Raw genomic sequence first — 22,427 nt, 5'->3', positions numbered from 1 at the left:
ACCGAGGCTGGCAGGTTCAAGCCCGACCTGGACCTGCTAAACAACAATGACAACTGCAACCAAAAAATACCCGGGCATTGTGGTAGGCACCTGAAGTCCCAGCTACTTGGGAGGCTGAGGCAAGAGAATGGCTTAAGCCCAAGAGTTTGAGGTTCCTGTGAGCTGTGATTCCACGGTAGTCTACTGAGGGTGACAGCTTGAGACTCTGTCTCAGAAAAAAAAAAAAAAACCAAAAAACTTTCTTCTCAGCCCCAGACCCAGATGGTCAAGTCTTTGGACATCTGCCCTTAGGGAGTCCCCAAAACTTGTTGAATTCTTAGTGTTCAGAACCATGTTCTGTAGTTGCAACAATACATTCAAACAAAGCAAAAATGACTCTTGCTCCTAACTATGAATGCCTTCATGTCTCTTGTTCAAAAGTTACAGACCTAAGTGCCATTCCTAACTCCTGCCTCTAACTTCCATACAATACAACAAATCAACCACTCAGACCTGCCCTACATATGAGTGTATGTTCCTGACAGATTTTCTCCTCTTTTTTCCATTCTCATAGCCATAATCTAAAAGATAAACTACCTTGGCCAGCAGTGATGGCTCACGCCTGCAGTCCTAGCACTTTGGGAGGCTGAGGCGAGTGGATCCCTTGAGCTCAGGAGTTTGAGACCAGTCTAAGAGTGCAACCCCTTTTCTTCTAAAAATAGAAAGGTTAGCTGGGCATCATGGCAGGTGCCTGTAGTTCCAGCTATTTGGGAAGCTGAGGCAGGAGAACTGTCTGAACACAGGAGTTTGAGGTTGCTGTGAGTTATGACACCATGGCATTCTAGCCTGGGACAAGAGTAAGATTCTGTCTCAGTAAACAAATAAGTGAATAAAATAAAAATAAAAGATAAACCACCTCATTATTATTCTTTTTGGAGTAGCATACTATGTGTTAGATGCAGTAATTAGTATTTTTTATATATATATATTTTTTAATTTCATGTGCTATTTTTAGCCCATTTTATAGATGAGGAAACAGACTCAGAGATCTTTCTGGTTATCCTTAGCTCCAAATCCCATCCACTTTCCCCAGCACTGAGAGCATCAAGGAAGTCTTTGTTGTGAAATTGTCTTAAAGCTCTGAAGGATGGTACAAATTTGATAGGGTAGGATGAGGAAATCATATACCATATTGTTCCAAGAAAGATATAAGAGAAAGAGCAGAGGGAGGAACGTTATGTGGACAGTGATATGGGAGGAGATGTTTTTGTCAGAGGTAATAAGTTGAAACAGGCAGCTGGTGAGCAAAGCATTTCTAAAATGCCTCTTTCTCTCTGTTTTATAATTAAATATAAAATAATAATAATGGCTACTTATTGCATCAGAGCATGCTGGGCATAATACTCATGCTTTTATTTACTTTGCATTTAACCTTTACTACAACCCTATGTGGAAGTCTCAACACAGTAGAACCTCTGGAAGTTGATCACCCAAGGGACTGTCACAAATCAGTCACCATACAGAGGTGGTCAGCATAAGGAACTAGGCCTACTGTACTGATACAAACACGTGGTGCATGATGGCTCTATGAAAATGAAGTCAACTTAACCAGGTGGTCAGCTATGGAGGTTCTACTGTATGTGACAGAGTGGGAAACTGAGGCTGGGCAACTTTCCTTCAATTACAGCCTAGGCAAGATTTGAGGACTTTTTTTCTACAAAGGGCAGAGGCATTGTAGGACTCAAGTCTCTACTGCTTCTCCCCACTGACTTCAGTATCTCCAAGGGGCTCTTTTGGTAGCTATCGTCTCCCTCCTTTAAAAAGTATCTTTAGCTGGAATCACACAATCTGAATTTAGAAAGACAGTATTAGTTGACTATCTAAGGGGTTTCCCCAGCAAAGATGTACATAAGTCTACAACTTCACACTCTTTAGAAAGAAAAACATTTTCTTAGGTTTAATTTGATGATTTTAGTTCAAAGAAAAAAAAAGAATGACTTTTTGACGCTGATGTAAAACAAGTCCAATTAAACGCAAAGTGGTATCCCACCCAGATCCTGGAACAAAAAAACTATGGGCGTTAGGCAAAAACTAAGGCAATCTCAATAAAGAAGCAATGTGTGTTAATAATCCTGTGTGGGCTGGAGACGCCATCTTCCAGTACTTCACCAAAATGACAAACACAAAGGGAAAGAGGAGAGACCCCGATACATGTTCTCTAGGCCTTTAGAAAACATGGAGTTGTTCCTTTGGCCACATATATGAGGATCTACAAGAAAGGTGATATTGTAGACATCAAGGGAATGGGTACTGTTCAAAAAGGCATGCCACACAGATGTTACCATGGCAAAATTGGAACAGCCTACAGTGCTACCCAGCGTGCTGGTGGCATGGCTGTAAACATAGAAGTGAAGGGCAAGATTCTTACCGAGAGGATTCATGTTTGTATTGAGCACAATAAACACTCTAGCTTCCTAAAACACGTGAAGGAAAATGATCCGAAAAAGGAGGAAGCCAAAGGGAAGGAAAGGTACCGGGGTTCCACTGAAGCGCCAGCCTGCGCCACCCAGAGAAGCCCACTTGGTGAGAACCAAGGGAAAGGAGCCTGAGCTCCTGGAACCTATTCCCTATGAATTCATGGCACAATAGGCGGACAGCATAGCACACAGGAGAAGCGAGAGAACCAGTTGAGCAGGAGCATAAGGTGCTGGAACCCATTCCCCACCAGTTCATAGCACAAGAGTCACAGCAAGCTTTGTCCCATTCAATGGAAAGGCGCCTTCCTGAGCTACTGGAACCTTTTCCCTATGAATTCATGGCATAAGATGTATTAAAAATAAAAGGCTATTGTAAAAATACCCCGAGGTATCAATATTTTTGACAAATGGACCACCTTCGTGTAAGATGCTGATATTTAATGTTAGAGAAGTCGGATGATGGGCCAGAATGCTCAGTACTATCTTTGCAGCTTTTATGTAAATCTAAAATTATCCCCAAATAAAAAGTTTATTTCAAAACATCATCAAATGCGTTCCCATTGACATTGCTAAGGAGAAAACATGACCACATTCTCTATGGTTTAAATGGGGAAAATACTATTAGAATAAGATGCTTATTAAAGGAAAAGTGGAGTTCCAATTCATTCTTTGTAATCCCAAGTAACAAAAGTGCACCCCACCCCCACCCGGCTCAAACTCAGTGGGGCTGATGATTCTATTATTTAACCCTCTCATCCCTGCTCCCCCACCCCCTTCAGCCATCAGGGTAATGCCTCCTGGAATTCCTTTTGGCACAAACATCTTGTTTTAGGGCCATGTTTAGACTGTGATTAAAGGAGGATTATTTACCCCACATGGGCGTACTGAGGATGTGAAAGGGCAGGCCACCCCCTCCATTTTACTAAACTTTTCTGTAAATACTACACTCCAGCAATCACTAACAAACTAAGCAATGGAGATCAAGGGGCAGGAGAGCTGAGTTTTGATTGTTCTGAGCCAAAAGTTTCATTTCCGCTAGCAGCTGCTGCCAAATTCCTCATTCTCCAGTTAAAAGGGCTCATTTACCCTATTTGAGGACATAAGTAGTGTTCAGGTTTGTATTCCCAGAAAAAGTTCCTTTTAAAGCTATAATTACTAGAGGAAATGACCAGGAATAAATAGTAATAATAATAATAATTGTTGTTATTATTTTTACTTAACTTCTAACCCTAACCCTAACCCTAACTCTGTTGTCCGGGCTAGAGTGCAGTGGTGCCATCATAACTCACTGCAGCCTGGAACTCCTGAGCTCACGTGCTCCTCCTGCCTCTGCCTCCCATGCAGCTGGGACTACAGGTGCACACCACCATCACCTGTTTATTTTTAAAAAATATTTTGTAAAAATGAGATCTCAGTATATTGCCTAGGACAGCTTTAAACTTCAGACCTCAAGCAATCCTCTCACCTTGGCCTCCCAAAGTCCTGAGATTACAGGCACAAGCCACTGGGCCTGTCCTGTAAATAGTTATTATTGATAAGGCGTCAACTTATACGTATTTAAGAAAGCAGATTCTAAGTGAGTGAACTAAGTTCTTATATAAGTTTTCCTAGCCTCGATAGCAAAATTAACCCTTCGCCTTTGCTCAGAGTGTTAAGGTTTTACCTGGCATCATTTCATTTCATTTTTATAACCTCCTAAGATAATCAGGGCAGATCTCACACTCCTCTGTGTTACACATAGGCTCAGAAAGGTTGCTTTCCCCCCCAATGTGACACAGCCTGTTAGCAGTGAAGATGGTACTTAAATCCAGATTTCTTAACTCTAGGTCAGGGCTCTTGCATTTAGCAAATATTTATTGAGTGCCTCCTCTGTGTCTGGATATCTGATTCTTCCTAAGGATAGTGTTACTCGATAAACAGGGCCTTGCTTTCAGGGAGTGAATAGTGCAGTGAAAAAGAAGAAAACAAGCAAGTGCGAACATGATTACAAGTTTTGCGACAAGCAATAAGGGAAATAAACAGGCCGCACAACCAGCCAGGGGTGGCCTCTTGAGGGAGGTGACATTTTAGCAGATATCCAGAGCCAGTGGGGCACATACTGTAAAAGAACGTTCCAGACTGCTTACCACTGAGTCTGTGCAGGGCTTGAAGAGGTGGAAAAGGCTTGAAAGGAACTAGAGACACAGTTTAGTTGAAGAGAATGAGAGTCTGGACCAAAATGGGGGACGAGGAATGAATCCCTCATAGCTTTATAGAGTAAGTAGTAAGGGGCTTAAATTTCATTCTATGTGGGAGAGAAAAGTACAGAAGCATTTTTAGCATGGATTTATGTGCCTTGACTTGTGTTTAAAAACAAAATTATGCTGAGTGGAGAATGGATTGAAGAATGAACCAATTCTATCTATAGGCAAGAGTGCAAACAGAATGACCAGTTGGCCCCACTTAGAAGTTATGGTGGCAGCATCACAGCAATGGAGAAGACTCCTATGTACTCAATTCTGATATGAGGACAATCATAGTACACCATAGTGGGAGACAGGGGAAGGTGCAGGCAGAGAGAGGGTAGGAGGGAGGGGGTGGGGGAAGGGAAGAGCAGAGAGAGGGAAGGAGGGAGGGGGTGGGGTAAGGGAAGAGCAGAGAGAGGGAAGGAGGGAGGGGGGTCTTAGTGTATGACACACCTTTTGGGGGGAGACACAATTATAAGAGGGGCTTTACCTAACAAATGCAATCAGTGTAACCTGGTTCTTTATACCCTCAATGAATCCTCAACAATAAAAAAATAATAATAATAAGGAAGTTATGGCTGCTTGGACTAGGGGAGTGGCAATGAGGGTGAAGGAAGGTCGAGGGGCTAAGAGTGGAATCAACAGATTGTAAAAGTGTAGGAAGTGTGGGTGAGGGAGGTGGCGCCATGTGTTGGTTGTTTAAAAAGCAGCCACAGAACCCTATATGGATTCATTTATGACAAGGAAAAGGCATATTTGCTACTAAAGATGCTGAAGGATATATCGCCTGAGTTAGTTACATAAATTTGGGGTGTGAGAGAAAAATCCTAATGACAGTATTTTACAAAAGAATGCACATTTCTCTCCAGTGCACCAGTGCGAGTTGGAATAGCAGCTCCAAGGTCATGAGCATATCAGGCCTTCTCAATCTTCCTTTGTTTTTTTCAATGCACAACTCCCACTTTGCGGTCCCCAGGATCTGCTCTGGCCCTGAGCATCAGATAGCAGCAAGGAGAAGAGAAAAGAGGGCATCTTTTCCTTGAAGTTGCACGGTTGATTCCACATCTGGACTGTGAGCCAAAACTCAGTCCCAGAACTACACAGAGAGGGAGGGAGGGAAACATACGCTCACTTCTGGGAGGTTCAGTAACAGAAGATGCCGGGGAGACTGGAAGATATGCAGCTCCCTTCTGTGCCCCACATTCTCGTGTCTGCAGCACCCTGGGGGCAGGGGGAGGCAGGTGGTGGGCAGAGACAAGAAGACATTTCGTATTTCCTCTATGGTTTTGCCTTTTGCTTCATTTGTCTCCTTTGGGAATGTGTGCACGTATTATTCTTATTTGTAGACGTTTTTTAAGGTGAAGAAGGGGAGGAGAAAGAGGAGGAGCAGTTTGTGCTGGGGTTGGATAGAGAAGAAGGCCCCAGCAAAGGAGATGGGAAGGACCCAGTCCTAAGTGCAAGAGGACCCAGGAAGGTGTGCTGTCCTGGAAACAGAGAACGTTCCAAGAAGTGGGAAGATGCCAGCTCCCTTGAGGTTTCTAAAGTGACAATGAAGATGGGGACAGAAATTGCTCACCTCGACAGAAGTCTCCGGGGACCCTGACAAGACCAGTTTTAGTTGTGAGATGGAAATAAGCTAAATGGAAGTGATTGAATAAATGCCCCACACATATCTGTTAAAAGCTTGCTGTTTGACAGGGAAGGCATTTCAGATCGATTGAGAGAAAACGTGCCCTCCAGTAAGGTTGTTGGGACGATTCAGCTCTCCCAAATTATGTATGTTCCGAGCCTGAGCTCTGATTATACATAAAAATTCACTGCAGGATGGCACCTGTGGCTCAGTGAGTAGGGCGCCGGCCCCATATACCGAGGGTGGCGGGTTCAAACCTGGCCCCCGCCGAACTGCAACCAAAAAATAGCCGGACATTGTGGCGGGTGCTTGTAGTCCCAGCTACTCGGGAGGCTGAGGCAAGAGAATCACTTAAGCCCAGGAGTTGAAGGTTGCTGTGAGCTGTGACGCCACAGCACTCTACCAAGGGTGATAAAGTGAGACTCTGTCTCTATAAAAAAAAAAAAATTCACTGCAAATGAGCTGAAAGCCTAAGTGTAAAATACAAAATTTTCAAATAAGAGAAATATATCTTATGTATATACATAGATTAAGTAAAAGAGAAGAACACACACTGATTCTTGCCTCTACAGAGAAAGAAAGGGAGCTGCATGGGGGGGAATAGAGGGGACTGGATTTTTGCCACTTTTTTTAATCTGAAGAAAACACGACAGTTAACATTTGCAAATTCTAAGTAGTAACAGCAAAGGTTCTTTCACTGTCTTTTGAACTTTGATATATTTAAACATTTCTTAATGCTAGACAAGGGAATAGAAGAGGAAGTGAAGTCCAAATGTAGGCTGTTTTTTTAAAATAAAATATCATCAATACAGCATAGAACTGAATAGAAAATCCCAGCACGCATTCTATGGGTAATGTTTTACAAAGCCTTTGTTCAGCATCCCGTGTGTGCTTGTGTGTGACTATGTACGTGGAGGTGCAGGTGTGTGAATGCGATTGTGTGCGCACGGGGCTGCTTTGTAAAAAGTATTTCTTACTGTGGGTCATAGTCAAAAAAAAAACGCAAGCCACTGCAGACAATCGTAGATACACACTTTTCAAGCAGGGGGCTGCAGAGCAATGGGCCAGTAGCCGAGAAGGTGGGGCGTCGACAGATACTAGTCTACAGCTAACACATTTATTTTCTAAGTTAGTCCTCATACCAACCCTATAAGGCAGGTGCTATTTAATATATTTACATTTATAGATAGTGAAACTGAGACACAAAACGTTCAGAAATTCTCTGGAAGTCACATAACTAGCACGGGGCAGAGCAGAGCTTCAAAGCTAAGCAGCCTTGCTCCAGAGCACATGTGATCAACCATGATCAGTCTCTGATCGTTGGCTACTTTATAGTATAGTAGGTATTCAAAAAAGAATTGAAACATAAAAGAAAGGGCATGATTTGGAAATTTTTTTTAAAAACTCACTTTGTCCTGTCGTGGCACAGACTTCTGTAATTTGGTCTGAGTTACACCCACAAGTCATATGTTGAGCGTCTACTATGTTTGAAGCAGGTTACTGAAAATAGTTAAGGCTGGCCAGGCGTGGTGGCTCACGCCTGTAGTCCTAGCATTCTGGGAGGCCGAGGCTGGTGGATCGCCTGAGCTCACCGGTAGTGGCCTGAGCAAAAGTGAAACCCTGTCTCTAAAAATAGCCAGGCATTGTGGCAGCTGCCTGTGATCTCAGCTACTTGGGAGGCTGAGGCAAGAGAATTGCTTGAGCCCAGGAGTTTGAGGTTGCTGTGAGCTATGACACCACAGCACTCTACCAGGGGGGACATAGTGAGACTCTGTCTCCAAAAAAAAAAAAAAGAAAGAAAGAAAGAAAGAAAATGGTTAAGGTTGTGAAGCAGAAAATTGAGAAGAATAGCAGAAGGGTGTTGGATCCAAAGTTCTTTGATTTTGGGCCAACTTTTAAGGTAAAATGTGTTGTCAAGGAGATAATTGTTATATGAGAAACAAAGACAGATGGATCTTAGTTAAACCTGAGCTCTGCCACTTACGGCTGTGTATACCCTGGCTGAGTTACCTAAATTTTCAGCCCTCCTCAGTATCTCCACAATTCAATCAGAATCTTGGCTGGGGTCCAAATGAGAAAGGGAGAAAAAAGATCAGATTGTTTAAAGGGCCCTCAATGACCATGTTTTAATCCATCAAGTAGCATTGAATATGATCACATATTTTATCATAAAATAGGAAGAGAAACCAGCACAGACCAATTGGTCACCAAGTAGCTCATAAGGATGTAAAGGCCGGTGGTCGACATCACAATGTCTTCATCAGGGGTCACACCTGAGACCTAGGTTCTCTGCTATAACTTGCCATGCTCTGTGGGTAAATTCTTACTAATAACTATATAGATTTATTTTATGCATTCTTACGACCTTTCATCATCAGCGCCCCTCACTTTTTAAGGTCATCTCCCACTGGGAAAGGGGGATTTCTTCTTACCTTCCTTCTAGGCTCACTACTTGTCAGTGTTTTGGGGACATAATGGCTCCCTAACACTTCCAGCTGCCCCACCATTCACTTGTTTGCTCATAACCACTGTGGACTCTGGAATCCCATTTCTCATAGGATACTGCTGTCATGTAGGAACGAAAATAGACCAGGCCATGCTGTCCATGCTGCCTTGTCCCCACATTCTCCTTCTACTGGACCTTCCTCAGCATGTTGCTTTGTTGACTTGTTTTATGGTGGCAAAGTGGCTGCTGCACCTCCAACCATCACTTCTTCACGTGACAGTGTCCAAAATAGGAAGCTAAAAGGGGGAGTGGCACAAAGAATGCCTTACATGAATCTCTTTTATTTTGGAGAAAAATGCTCCCAGAATCTTCCTTACGTCTTCTTAGTGGACAGAACTGAATCCAAGCCATGACTAGACCACTCTCAAGGGAAGGAGCTACTGTAGTCAGGCCAGTCTGGGTTTATTCTCTGTGATTGGCACATTTTTGCCTGAACAAAATTGGAGTTCTATTAGTCAGAAGGGTAGGAAGGCTAATTCATAGGCAACCACCAGGGTCTTCGGAGGCATCTAAGAAGTTAAATCCTTTATGCAATTACCTAACCTTGCTCCTCAAAAACACTCCATCATAGTATGTGGCTTCCTTTCAGAAGAGCCTCCTTTTACGACCGTATTCCTTAGGGATGGTCTTGCTCCAGGTCTATCCCCTTCCTTTCTTTTTTTACACAACTATCCCACCCCACCCCCACTTCACTCAGAGTAGAAAGAAGAGGCATCCTCATGACAAGTGAAGGGCTTGGGGGTGCTCCAAGCCCAGGGACAAGACTCTCAATGTCCTCAATTCTTCAGTGAAGTCCAGAAAAAGTCCCCTCAAATCTAGTCTTTGTCAGTGGGGATCACCTCTTCATTCTCCCAATTGTCTTGTCAGTAGATGTTGAAGCAAATTGCATCAAACACACACACACACCTGTCTCCTAATGTCAGACATGAATTCGCAGTTGCTGGGCGGCACCTGTGGCTCAGTGGGTAGGGCGCTGGCCCCATATACTGAGGGTGGCAGGTTCAAACCCAGCACCGGCCAAATTGCACAAAAAAATAGCTGGGCATTGTGGTGGACACCTGTAGCCCCAGCTACTCAGGAGGCTGAGACAAGAGAATCGCCTAAGCCCAGGCATTGGAGGTTGCTTTGAGCTGTAACGCCAAGGCACTCTACCGAGGGTGATAAAGTGAGACTCTGTCTCAAACAAACAAACAAACAAACAAAAAAACCCAACCTAATTCTCAGTGGCAGTGAAATTTAAATTAGTGGTCATTCCAGTTTGATAGCTAATCCGTGAGAAGAAAAAACAAAACTATTGGTCATAAAAGCTAATGTCTCCCTCCAGGGGCTAGACAGGTGACACGAGTTAGTGATGAGGAGACGGTGAAGACTCCGAGGGCTGGAGGTTGCAGGGCTCTGCTGCAAAGGCCACCTGGTGCAGACTCTCGCCGATTGTTTCCCTGTGGGAACGAGGGCCAGAAGCTGGAAGTCTGGAATTTAAGTGCAATCTCCCCAATTTTAAAAATTAATGAGTAAAAATATCTGTGAGTCATTGTAGGAATTTAAGCCACCAGTTTTTAAGCCCTTGGTTAACCTATAATAAGGAAAAGAAGTATATATAGATTTTTCTGAAACAGAGTCTTGCTATGTCTCCTTCGGTAGATGGCATCCCAGCTCACAGCAACTTCTAACTCTCGGGCTTAAGCGATTCTCTTGCCTCAGCCTTCCAAGTAGCTGGGACTGTAGGAGCCCGCCACAACACGGGGCTATTTTTTGGTTGCAGTTGTCATGATTGTTTAGCAGGCCCGAGCCGGGTTTGAACCCACCAGCCCTGGTCTATGTGGCTGGCATCCCACCCACTGAGCTACGGGTGCTGAGCCGGAAAAGAAGTGTATTGTTACTGGACACACCTTCTCTCTCACAGTGAAGTCTCACTTTGTAATCTTACACAGAGCTGTAGAGTTCCTTTCCTTTCCTTTGCCTCTCCAACTCTTTTCAAATAGTCCCCTTCACGGAGGCTGTGCAGAAGGTCCCTGCCTGGTGGCACCGTTAGCCCTTATTTACCATTGTGGAAACCCATGGCCCTTTGTTTTATTCAATTATATCAGGACACCTAACCACCATTATTCTTGTTCATGCTCCGTTCTCTCAGATTTATCCAGGGAAGCCCCTTGAACCTGGCTCCTGTGTTCTTTCACCATTTTTGAACACTTCCAAGCTTCCTGACACAAGATGTTCCAGGCCTGCCTTGTAGTTTCTCTGCCTCGTAGCTGGGATCAGCTACTTCTCCAAGAAGTGTAGGGTTTTTAAACAGAGGAACGGTGCTCTGAACTCAAGGTTTGGTGCTAAGCATGCTACTTTGAACATTGCTACTTCTAGGCCCTTCAGGGGACACATTTTATATTCACATAAAATCTATGTACACATTTCCCCCCACCCCAGATAGACTCGTAGAGGGAGAGAGAAAGGTCATATTGATAATCTATAATTCAATACAGCAGTGCAGGGCTCTGCCTTTGTTCCATATTTTCCCCCCTTCTCTTGTAACGCATGAGAATTATCATTTCCACAACCAATATGTTAAATGTTTGCTTTCCCTACAGCAGTCAGGGAACAGTACTGGAATCACTGCTTCACCACCACCGCGACACACCTGCAAAGTAAAGCACGATATTATCTTACACGCGAATGATGGTCCACTGAACTGTATAAAGTTCTGTTATCAACTTCATATGCAGTTAGGTCTTTCTTCCCTGTTGCGGTTTGCTTTTAAGATATCCTTCCTTCCTTCCTGGCGTGGCTACATCTTCCGTGCGCGGCCTATGGCGTTTACCTTCTGACCTGCTCTGCACTCACCTTCTGACCACCTCACATCCTCTTTTTTCTGCCTGATGTTGACTCCTTTAACTTCTAACTTTTCTTTTCTTGTTTCTTTTTTTGTTTGAGACAGGGTCTCACTCTATCACCCTAGGTAGAGTGCTGTGGCCTCATAGCTCACAGCAACCTCAAACTCTTGGGCTCAAGAGATCTTCTCTCAGCCTCCCAAGTAACAGGGACTACAGGTGCCTGCCACAACTCTGGCTATTTTTAGAGACTCTAAATCCTCCCTCTTGCTCAGACTGGTCTTAAACTCCTAAAGTCAAGCGATCCACCTGCCTCGGCCTCCCAGAGGGCTGGGATTACAGGCATGAGCCACCACACCCGGCCAAGTGTTCGTCAACCTTTCCCGTTCTTCATTTGCTGTCTCTGTCACACTCCCCATAGGAGTCGAATTTTGTTCCAGACACTAGAGCCGCCTGGTGGACTTGGCCACGTGCCTGCTCGCAGTCCCTGTGAAGGAGACACAGGCACACAGGCGCGGGTGACAGGCACACTGTCAGCAAGCACAGGATTGCTGGTGGGTCACGGAGGGGCCTTCTCACTCCAGGTGGTGGTGGCGCAGGCCCCCCTTAGCTGGCTCTCATGTTACAGGGAGAAGAGCTGCTCCTCTGAGTGTTCCGTTTTGTGAGGAGGGCCCCTGTGAAGGTGCACAGGACGGTGCATAGTAACTGCTCAGCACCGTGCCTGGCGCAGGAAAACAGTGCGGAAGAGGGTGAGTCTTGCTGTGACTGTGTGTGTCACATCTGTTCCAAGTCAGGGAGCTCAGGCTGAGAGTCGGAGTTCTCCCAAACACTCAGGTCCTTCCCACTTTCATTCTTTGAGGAATCTGTTCAATTTTGCCCACATGGCAACCATCCCTCCTTCTGAGAACAGCATCGCAGGTCCCCTCTCTTGGTCACTTTGGTCTGGATGTGGCTGACTATTCCCTGAGCCCCAGCTCCATGGAATGGGCACACAAGTTATGCGTGAGGATCAAAGCCAGGCCCCCTGCATACTCTGCAGGTCCCCGTGCAGATGGAAGGGCAGAGCTGCTTGTCCACAAAGCAGTAAGAACTTCAAGATGACAACGGGCTGCTGCTCACTCGGGACTGAGGACTTCTGACTTTCACCAGACACGAGGGGCAGGAAGGTTTTCACTGGGAAACTGTGTGGCTCAGTGAGAGAGCCCAGAGGCTGCCACTGAGGCCGAGGACTCCTGCCAAGGCAGGCCCAGGGCTCACAGCAGGAATCAGAGCAAAGGTAGGTCGAGTAGGCAGTGGGAGAGGCCTACAGTTCCCCGATCTCACTGGCATGTTGCCTTTGTTATATTCCTGACCATTCCGAGTTCAGAGATGGGAAGGCCCTTTCACAAACAGCTATGATAATCATTACAGTCCTATTAGAAAGGAAGAGTGGGTGGTGGGTGCTAATGCCGGTGCCCTGGCATGCTGAGTACTTTGAACTGAGTGACGCTGAAAGGGTCTCTGTAGGAGAGTCCCCTTCTGACCCCCTCTTGCCCTTCTTTTCTTCTGCTAACCTTTCTCCCCCAGGGCAGGCCATAAAAACTGAATTCCTCTTCCCTAAAGCCAGCTGTGAGACCTAGAAATATTACTGTAACGTCCCCCATCTTTCTGTGTAAAAGCTGGCTAGAAAGAAATTCTCTGACCTACTTTAAGTGATAGTAGTTCCTAAGACCTCATTCCAGAAGGGGCCCTGCCCCTGTACCAGAGGAAGGAATGCTGCAGGGAGAGGCCAAGAAGAATTTGGAGAGACAGGCCTTGCTGGGTTTCTTCACAGAAAAGAGTGTTAGCATTAGGTCTCCCCTCCTTGTCCACCCACAGCTCTACACAGCTGTTCTCTGTGAAGCCAAGACAGGGCCGGTTTTCCCTTGGGGGTTTTAGGTCTTCATTGTGAAGCTTCCCTTGTCATGTAAAACTTTAAATTCTGTTTTTTTGAGACAGAGCCTCAAGCTGTCCCCCTGGGTAGAGTGCCGTGGCATCACAGCTCACAGCAACCTCCAACTCCTGGGCTCAAGCGAGTCTCCTGCCTCCGCCTCCCAAGTAGCTGGGACCACAGGTGCCCACCACAACGCCCGGCTATTTTTTGGTTGCAGCTGTCATTGTTGTTTGGCGGGTCCGGGCTGGATCTGAACCTGCCACCTTAGGTGTATGTGGCTGGTGTCTTAGCCACTTGAGCCATAGGCGCCAAGCCTAACTTTAAATTCTTATGTCTTTTTTGCTCATTAGAATGTTTTTTGTCATAAATATGTTTGGCATGACCCTTATGATAGATGAGGCAATGTATCACACCTTTCTGCCCCTACAGTGAGGAGGACTCTTACAGCATCTATTGCAGGTGACTATTGTCACGTCCATGTCACAGATGAGAAGCTGAGGCTCGGAGAGGGTGACATTGTTGATCGAGGGTCATAGCTTGCAAACAGCTGAGCCTTGGTTTAATTCCAGAGCCTACAGGCCTCTTTCCCTAGTTGCCTGGGAAAGAAAGGACACCTGGTTCTTGTTCTGGCAGCATCTGTGGCTCAGGGTGTGTGCTAGGAAGATTCCTTCACCTCTGAGCCTCAGTTTCTTCCTCTAGGTGTAATAATACCTTTTGGGCCTCACTGGCAAGGCAGCAGTACGATACCAGTGAGGTCAGGGATGTGAGTGCATAGGCGAAAGCTGCAGGTGGGGGTGCAGGGTGGCATTAGAGTGAGACCCACACTTAAGAATGGCAGGCCCTGTGCTCAAGACCTTACTCTGATTAACTGCACAAGTCCCTCTACCAGTCATTTAATATAGAGAGGACAGTGATACGACCTCACAGTTGTCAGCGAGGTCACATGGGTCCATGAGGGCAAATCACTTGACTTAAGAAGACACCTTGACACACATTAATTCCTTTTCTCATTTCCTTTATAGGGAATGTAGCTTTATCCTCCAAGCATGCTGGAGAGGCAAAAGTACTTGGCTTGTTCTTCTGAAGGTCATACCTAATCCTTTTTAAAATACTCTAACTAAATTTAAGAAGAGAGGCAGGGAGGGAAAGAGAGAAAGGGACAGAGGGAGAGAGAAACTGAGAAGCTACTTTGCAGGTTCACAAATAAGGGCCGGTCCTGCCGGAGGGAGGATTGGCATTGTGTGGACTTTTCTGCCCCCTCGTGGCCATTTCCTGACACTACTCTCAGCCCTGGAAGGCAGGAGCTGGGAGAGGACTGATTCAGTAGCAACAAGGGAGGTTGTGGTCTGTGTTTTTAATACACTTCCTGGGCCAGTGGTAATCAGCCACATTAGAGAACCACTGAGCTCATCCAACACCCCATTAGACAGTCAGGAGGATTGTGGTCCTGAGGGTGGATGGGCGTCTCTGACGGTAGCTGCCACGGTAAGGACAAATCCCTTACCTGAGATTATCCAGCAAGGTAAGCAAAGCTCCAGAGACATGTAGACTCACCTGTCATCCAGACAAAGCTCCACACGCTGTGACTGTGGTAGGTGGTCTGCCAGCCTGTGCCTGTGTTCCAGGGTGAAGCAGCCTTCAGGGCATTTTGCCTTGAATGGCGCCCAAATACCTCTCTGTATCCTCCCTTTCTGGAGCCTAATTCTGCCCTCAGAGGCCCTGCAGCTCCACCCTCTGACACCTGCAGGGATTGCACAGGCAGGGCAGTGGGAGCTGGGGGGGATGAGGAAGATGGAGCCAGCGCTTAGTGGCGTCTAGTGCACTCTTGCATTGCCCCCCTCAATCCTGCACGTTGGTGTGGGGAGCTCTGTTTTACTCAAGAGAGAACCGCGGCTTAGGGGAGTGGCATTGACTTGTCCAAGCTCACACATCAGTTAGTGCCAAGGTGGACACAAACAATAGCCTCACTGTGTGGATTCAGGAACAGACTCACTTCTGAGAATTCAAACAGGGAGTTAATGATGAGGAAGGGGTTAAAACCTCAATCTGTTCATGCCCACACCTGTGCTCAAGAGCAGCCTTCTCAGCTGCTGAAGCTTTCACTGGGTGTGGTGGAAAGAGGGGGCAGCCTGGGGGAAAACCTTCTGGGGCACATGCAGCTCAGGGATCTATGACAAAACAAAGCCTGTGTTGTCACCACCTGTGATGCAGGCTATACCACCTTAGTCTATGCAGGCTGCTATAACAAAAAAACCCCCACAAACTAGGTGGCTTATAAAAACCAGAAAATTACTTCTTACAATTCGGGAGGCTGGCAAGTCCAAAATTAAGGCACCGGCAGATCCGGATCGTCTGTCTTTGTTTTACTTAGGCTCTCGTGTCAAATCAGGACGCGTTTGTTTGAAGCCCGTGACCTGGTCAAATGGTGTTACTCTGAATGTCAGTTTCTCATCTGGACATGATAATATTCACCTGTAGTAGGTGCCCTACGAGTCCTTCTCAGTGGAGGGGCAGAAAGGTGTGCTACATTTCCAGAAGGATCCTCACCTGGTGGAAGGGGCTGTCTAGCTCTCTGGGGCCTCTTACAAGGGCACTAATCACCTTTATAAGGGTGGAGCTCTCACGACCTAATCAACCCCTAAGAGCCTCACCTAATATTAACATGTTGTGGGTTAGGCTTCAATGTATGAACTTTGTGGGGGATACAAACATTCCCCCAAAGCACCATTCACTCAAACCAATAGGATATGTGCCACAAACGCAAAGTCCTTTTCCCTCTCCCAACTGGTGCCCTCCCTTCTTGCTTTTCCTTAGAGTTCTACAGGCTAAGAATCCACCACTCCTAAATGCTGTTTTGAACTTTTGTACTTCTGTGTCTGGCTGCTCTCATTCAACTTTCACTCAATATTCATCCACAAACATTTTCACCTCCGTGTGACACTGACTTATCACAATTTTATCACTCTTCTCAGTGGATGGGTGGATTGTTTCCAGATTTTATAATTATGAATACTGCCACTATGAACATCTGTGTGTTCCTTGGTCCATATATGTGCATTTTTGTTGAGTAAATAACTGGTAGCTTCCTAAAACTGCTGTAACATAATACCACAAACTGGTGACTTAAAACGATGGAAATTTACTCTCTGACTGTTCTAGATGCTGGAGGTCTGAAATCTAGGTGTCAGAAGGACTGTGAACCCTCTGAGACTCTGGGTGGAATCATTTCTGGTCTCCTTCTAGCTTCTTGGTGGAAGCAAGAAACATTAGTCCTTGGTGTCCCTTGGAGACCCTTATTGCACAGCTACCTGACTCTATCTGTGCCTCCATCTCCACAGCATTATTCTCTTGTATCTTCATCTCATCTTTTTATAAAACTCACCAGTCATATTAGATTAAGGCCCACGCTACTCTAGTATGACGTCATCTTAATTAATCATACCTGCAATCACTCTAGATTTTAAATAAGGCCACATTCTGAGCTATTGGGGTTTAGGACCCTAACATCTTTTGTGGGGGCCCAATGTAACTGGTAACAACAACTAAGAGGAATTGCTGAGTCATTTCTGCCGATTCCAAGAAATGCCTTGGGTGCGGATAACTTGTGTTGTGGTGTCAGGAAACACAGCTGAGGGCAGGGCCCGAGCTAGGTTCACGTGAGGCTAGTGAGGTGTCTGGGTGCTAACTGAAGGAGGGTGCTCTCTCAGGGCTGGGCTCTAGGTGCCTGACTCTGCTCTTTGTTCCAGCTCTGACAAAGGGAATAGGCAAAACGCAACAAGGAAGGGAGAAAAGCCAATCAAACTGCCTTAATTACTGCCTTGGGCAACTAGGGCTCAATCCCACAGGAGATTCGCTAAAGCACTGGCGCCTGTAGCTCAGCGGTTAGGGCACTGGCCACAAACACCAAGGCTGGCGGGTTTGAACCCAGCCCTGGCCAGCTAAAACAATAATGACAACCGCAACAACAACAACAAAAGCCGGGCATTGTTCTGGGCACCTGTAGTCCCAGATACTTGGGAGGCTGAGGCAAGAGAATCGCTTAAGCCCAAGAGTTTGAGGTTGCTGTGAGCTGTGATGCCACAACACTCTACTGAGGGTGACATAGTGAGACTCTGTCTAAAACAAACAAAAAAAAACCTTCTAGAATGTTCCTCATACCTGTCCTGCAGAAGGATGGGGACACCAGGCATAAGCTGCCCCTGAGGGCATTAGATCTCCAGTCCTGTGGGATGCTTCACACTGGAGATGGGTCCCAGGTAGGGAAGCAGTGTTGCAGGTGTTTGGGGGGGTGGGGGCCGTACCAGTGGACCAGGAGTTGTCCCCTGCAGGTTTAGATGAAGTCATATACTGAAGGCATATGGAGGGAGGCATCACCATATCACCATTCCCTCCCTCACTCGGACCACATATTCCCTGCATTGAGTTCACTGGAATTGATTCTTCAAGGCCATGATCTCTAAAAGAAAAAACTCAGAATGGGAGAGTTGGTGGAACAAGGTACAGTCTCCACTGCTACGGCTGAGCTCAAGGCCAGAGTTGACATCCATCTTTTCCTCTTTCAACCCTCCATTCTGTATTACGTCCCTCTTCAGGCCTAGATTGCTTGCCCGGACAGGTGAACTCAGAACTCAGATCCTCATTCCTAAAGAGTCCAAGCAACTGTCTACCTGGCCCTTGTCAGGCTGTGGTAACTCACATGCCCATTCACAGGTCCCAGAGAGAGTCCTCCACATAGCAGACGTCCTACTCCCTGCCCCTATTCTATAGCAGCCCTTGCTCCTCCCCAGAATCCAGGTGTCATCCCTGCCATCGCAGTAACTCCTTTCTTAGCCTGCTGGTCTCCCAGTGTCAGCAGCCCCAGGAGAGCAGGTAGCAGCAGTTTTAAATTCAGGGGTAGGAGAGTAGAGGTACCCTTCTCCCGCCTCCTCTCACTGGGCCACACACATTGTAGGGTCAAGCATCTCTCATTTTCCAGGGACTAAACTTGTAGGAAGAGAAGCAAAAACTCCCCCATTCTGGAAAGGCAAGGGTCACTGTACTTTCCCTGCTTGGTTCCTAGACAGGGGTATTCTAGCCCTCAGCAACCAATAATAGCTGACAGGTGAAAATTGAGACTCTCTTGGAGGACAGTGCTCGAACATAGATGTCTTTCTAAAGCTGGTGACTTAGTTGCACCAGCCTTGAAAAGGATAGTCCAACCTTCAGTCTTATAGTAGAAACCATGTGGATTCCATTGTCATGGATCCTTTGTCACATTTCTTTCGCCATAAAATAGGCCCTTTAGTCATGTTCCCTATAGGAAAGCAAGTGTGAAGTTGGGTTTCAGGGATGTCTAGCTTCTTATTTCGAACTATTTGCCAGGACTTGCACCAGCACCACATTGTCTTAATTAATGACCTTTACAGAGAGTTTTGATACCTGGTAGAGAAATTCCTCTTCTCTTGGTCTTTGTTGGCCACACTTCACCCATTTCATTTCCATATAAATTTTAGGATCATTCTGTCAATTCCGTAACAACTGTGTTGGACTTTTAAACACGATTGCATCACATCTATAACCCATCTAGGAGGATTCGACATTTTTACAAAAGTATCTTCTAATTCACAAACATAAGACTTTCCTCCATTGACTTGGGTTTCCTTTAAATTCTCTCAACAATATCTGGTAAATTTCAGCAGAGAGGTCATCATGCACATCTTATATTGCATGATGTCGGTATTTGATATTTTTGCTTTTAAATTAGTTTTAATTTTTTAAACTTTTGATTGCATTATAGGTGTTTGTGTGTATTGTTTTTGGAAGCTTGTTAAACTTATTTTTAACTATGTATGAATTTAACTGGATTATCCAGGTATAAAATGTTATCTGTGAATGAAGGCAGTCTGATTTCTTCCTTTTCCAATCCCCAGGATCTATTTTTCTTGCTATTCTGTACTGACAGGAATCTCTATCACGATGTTAACTGGTGATAGTAGGCATTTTTACCTGTTTCTCAATCTGAATGGAAAAAAGGCAACATTTTACCATTAAATTATGATGCTTTCGGCTCGGTGCTTGTGGCTCAAGTGGCTAAGGCGCCAACCACATACACCTAAGGTGGCAGGTTCGAATCTAGCCCGGCCCGCCAAACAACAATGACGGCTGCAACCAAAAAATAGCCGGGCATTGTGGTCGGTGGCCTGTGGTCCCAGCTACTTGGGAGGCTGAGGCAGGAGACTCGCTTGAGCCCAGGAGTTGGATGTTGCTGTGAGCTGTGATGCCACAGCACTCTACCCAGGGGGACAGCTTGAGGCTCTGTCTCAAAAAAAAAAATTTATGATGCTTTCTATAGTTCTTGCTTTTAAATACTCCCTGTAAATACTTCAGGCACATTGATTGCAGCCTTTTGAGAACTCTGAGGCAGAGTTCTCAGCCAACACATACCTGAGCTCCTGATCCACAGATATGATGAAAAAATGGTTGTTGCTTTAAGCTGCCATATTTGAGGGTAATTTGTTCCATAGCAACAAATGATACGTGTGCATAAAGGATGTGTAACCCTCCTCTCAAAGTCCAAGCTCAGCCAGCTGGGTATAGCACAGGGTAGCAGAAAGCGTGTGGGTTTTTAAATCAGATAAACTGAGAATCCCACTTCTATTGTATACTTATCCTTACTTGGTCTCAGTTTCCTCACCTGCCAAATGCAGATAATTATATCCACCTCTTAGAGGCCCTGTGGTTATGGAAGGCAAAGTGGGATTTTCAGTATGCCCGGCACCAGTAAGCGCATAAACCAAGTTCCCTTCCTTCCCTTCTCCTTAAAGCACCATCTGGCCCATCAGGCCCTGTATACCGATCAGACTTTCCAGGTAATATCAGCACATGTCATGGAGCAATGGGAATATTTGACATGGAAAATCTTGGAATTCAGGACATTGAGTTGTCAAACCATCATACTACCGCCCCTTTATTTTTTGGACATTAAACTGCCCATGCTAAACATCTAGATTCTTTACCTCTGCATTTGTTAGGCCTGTTGTACATGGCAATGAGTTAGACATCTCACATCAATAGCAGCTGAGCCAGGGTCGATTTCACTGTGAACTCACAGGACTCACGTCAGACAAAGCCTTTACAATTTTTGTGGTTGTTCCTGTTAAAAGTTAATACTTAAAGGGGCACAACTTGGCCTCTACCTAACACATGCAAACAATGTAACCTAATGGTCTGTACCCTCATATGGATCTGAAAAAAATAAGGGAATGCTTAGATGTAATGTCATCTGCCACGACCTATGTCTGTCATGGAGTCAGCTGCGAGGTGGTTGAGGCCCTTAAGATGAGAGGGCAGCCTGGGAAGGCAGGATTTGGAGTCAGAAGATGGGGCTGTAACTCTGGCTCTCTTACCTCTTTGCTATAATTTCCTTGGCATGCCATTTTCTACTTTTCCCCCACTTGTAAAATGAGAGGAAGAATACTTCCCTGGTGTCATTTGCATTGTATTGAGTATTTGGGAAAATATTTGGAAATTAGCAGGTAAATTGTCTTAAAAAAAGAAAAAAGTCTTAGATAGCCAGGCGAGGTGGCTCACGTGCGTAATCCTAGCACTCTGGGAGGCCGAGGTAGGTGCATCCCTTGAGCTCACGAGTTCAAGAGAAGCCAGAGAAAGAGTAAGACACTGTCTCTATTAAAATAAAGAAAGGCTTGGTGCCTGTAGCACAGTGGTTATGGTGCCAGCCACATACACCGAAGCCAGCAGGGTCGAACCTGGCCCAGGCCAGCTAAAACAATAATGACAACTGCAACAAAAACTAGCCAGGGGTTGTGGTGGGTGCCTGTAGTCCCAGCTACTTGGGAGGCTGAGGCAAGAGGATCACTTGGGCCTAAGAGTTTGAGGTTGCTGTGGGCTACGACACAATGGCAATCTATCCAGGGTGACAGACAGAGACACTGCCTAAAATAAATAAAGCTTGTCCATGCTAAAGAGCTGGATTCAGGGGCTGGCTGGACACCTATGTTGCTTGCTACTCAAAGTGTGGTCCAGGGATCAGAGAACTGGCATTGCCTTGGAGCTTGTTAGAAATTAAGACAAGCACCACCCCGGACCTACGGAATCAGATTCGGCATTTCCCCAAGATCCCCAGTGATTCATGAGCGTTTGAGAGGATATGAAATTCTGCCTCTCTAACACACTCCACATGAATTGTAGTAACAGAGGAGATGCTAAGAAGAGGTGGGATGATGGAGACATACGGGCAGAGACAGCTTTGCAAAGCTTTGTTGCATCCAGATACGAGTAACTTCTTGGCATGAAATTAAGCTCCGATGGGGACTTGCTCCAGCACAGACAAGCCAAACCACTAATCTGAATAAATAAGCATCAATTTTATTGAATCATGAATAATTTAAGACTGGTACAATCATTAGCTTTATTCTCTATGACATGGGGCATGATGTCCAGCAGATCATTGGCAAATCCAAAAACCTCATGACAAATGAAAATTAAATAGGGGGGGAGGGGAGGAGGAGGGGGAGGGAGGGTGGGAACATACCGTACACAAAATACTCAATTCCTAGTTTTCTCTTTAAAAATGGCTAGAAAAAATTCATCAAAATGCAGCACTTTAATCAATTATTTACAATTTCTATGTTACAATGAAAAAATGTACATCGTACAGAACATATTTCATAAACCGCTCCACTGGAAACAACTAGATCAAAACAGCAAACCTTCCGTGTAATATCCACAAAGTGGGATTCTTTTTTTCCTTTTTGAAATAGATTCGCCACGATCAAATCCGAATACACAGAATTTTGAAGTGTAAGCATCCAACACTAAAATAAAAAAAAGTCCCCAAGGTACAACAAAGGTCAGGCAAGTCTGGGTTCTTTGTCCCA

General features: G+C 45.5%; 1 pseudogene; it reads left to right on the top strand.

Moving 5' to 3' along the window:
* The first annotated feature begins 2,152 nt into the window (after window positions 1-2,152).
* Window positions 2,153-2,628, top strand: LOC111723399 (annotated as a pseudogene).
* Window positions 2,629-22,427: the final 19,799 nt, after the last annotated feature.

The sequence above is a fragment of the Otolemur garnettii genome, unplaced genomic scaffold (assembly GCF_000181295.1).
Source record: "Otolemur garnettii isolate 467f Iridium unplaced genomic scaffold, OtoGar3 scaffold00001, whole genome shotgun sequence".
NCBI lineage: Eukaryota > Metazoa > Chordata > Mammalia > Primates > Galagidae > Otolemur > Otolemur garnettii.
Note: the sequence above shows the minus strand (reverse complement) of the source record. Positions and strands in the feature narration are given on the sequence as shown.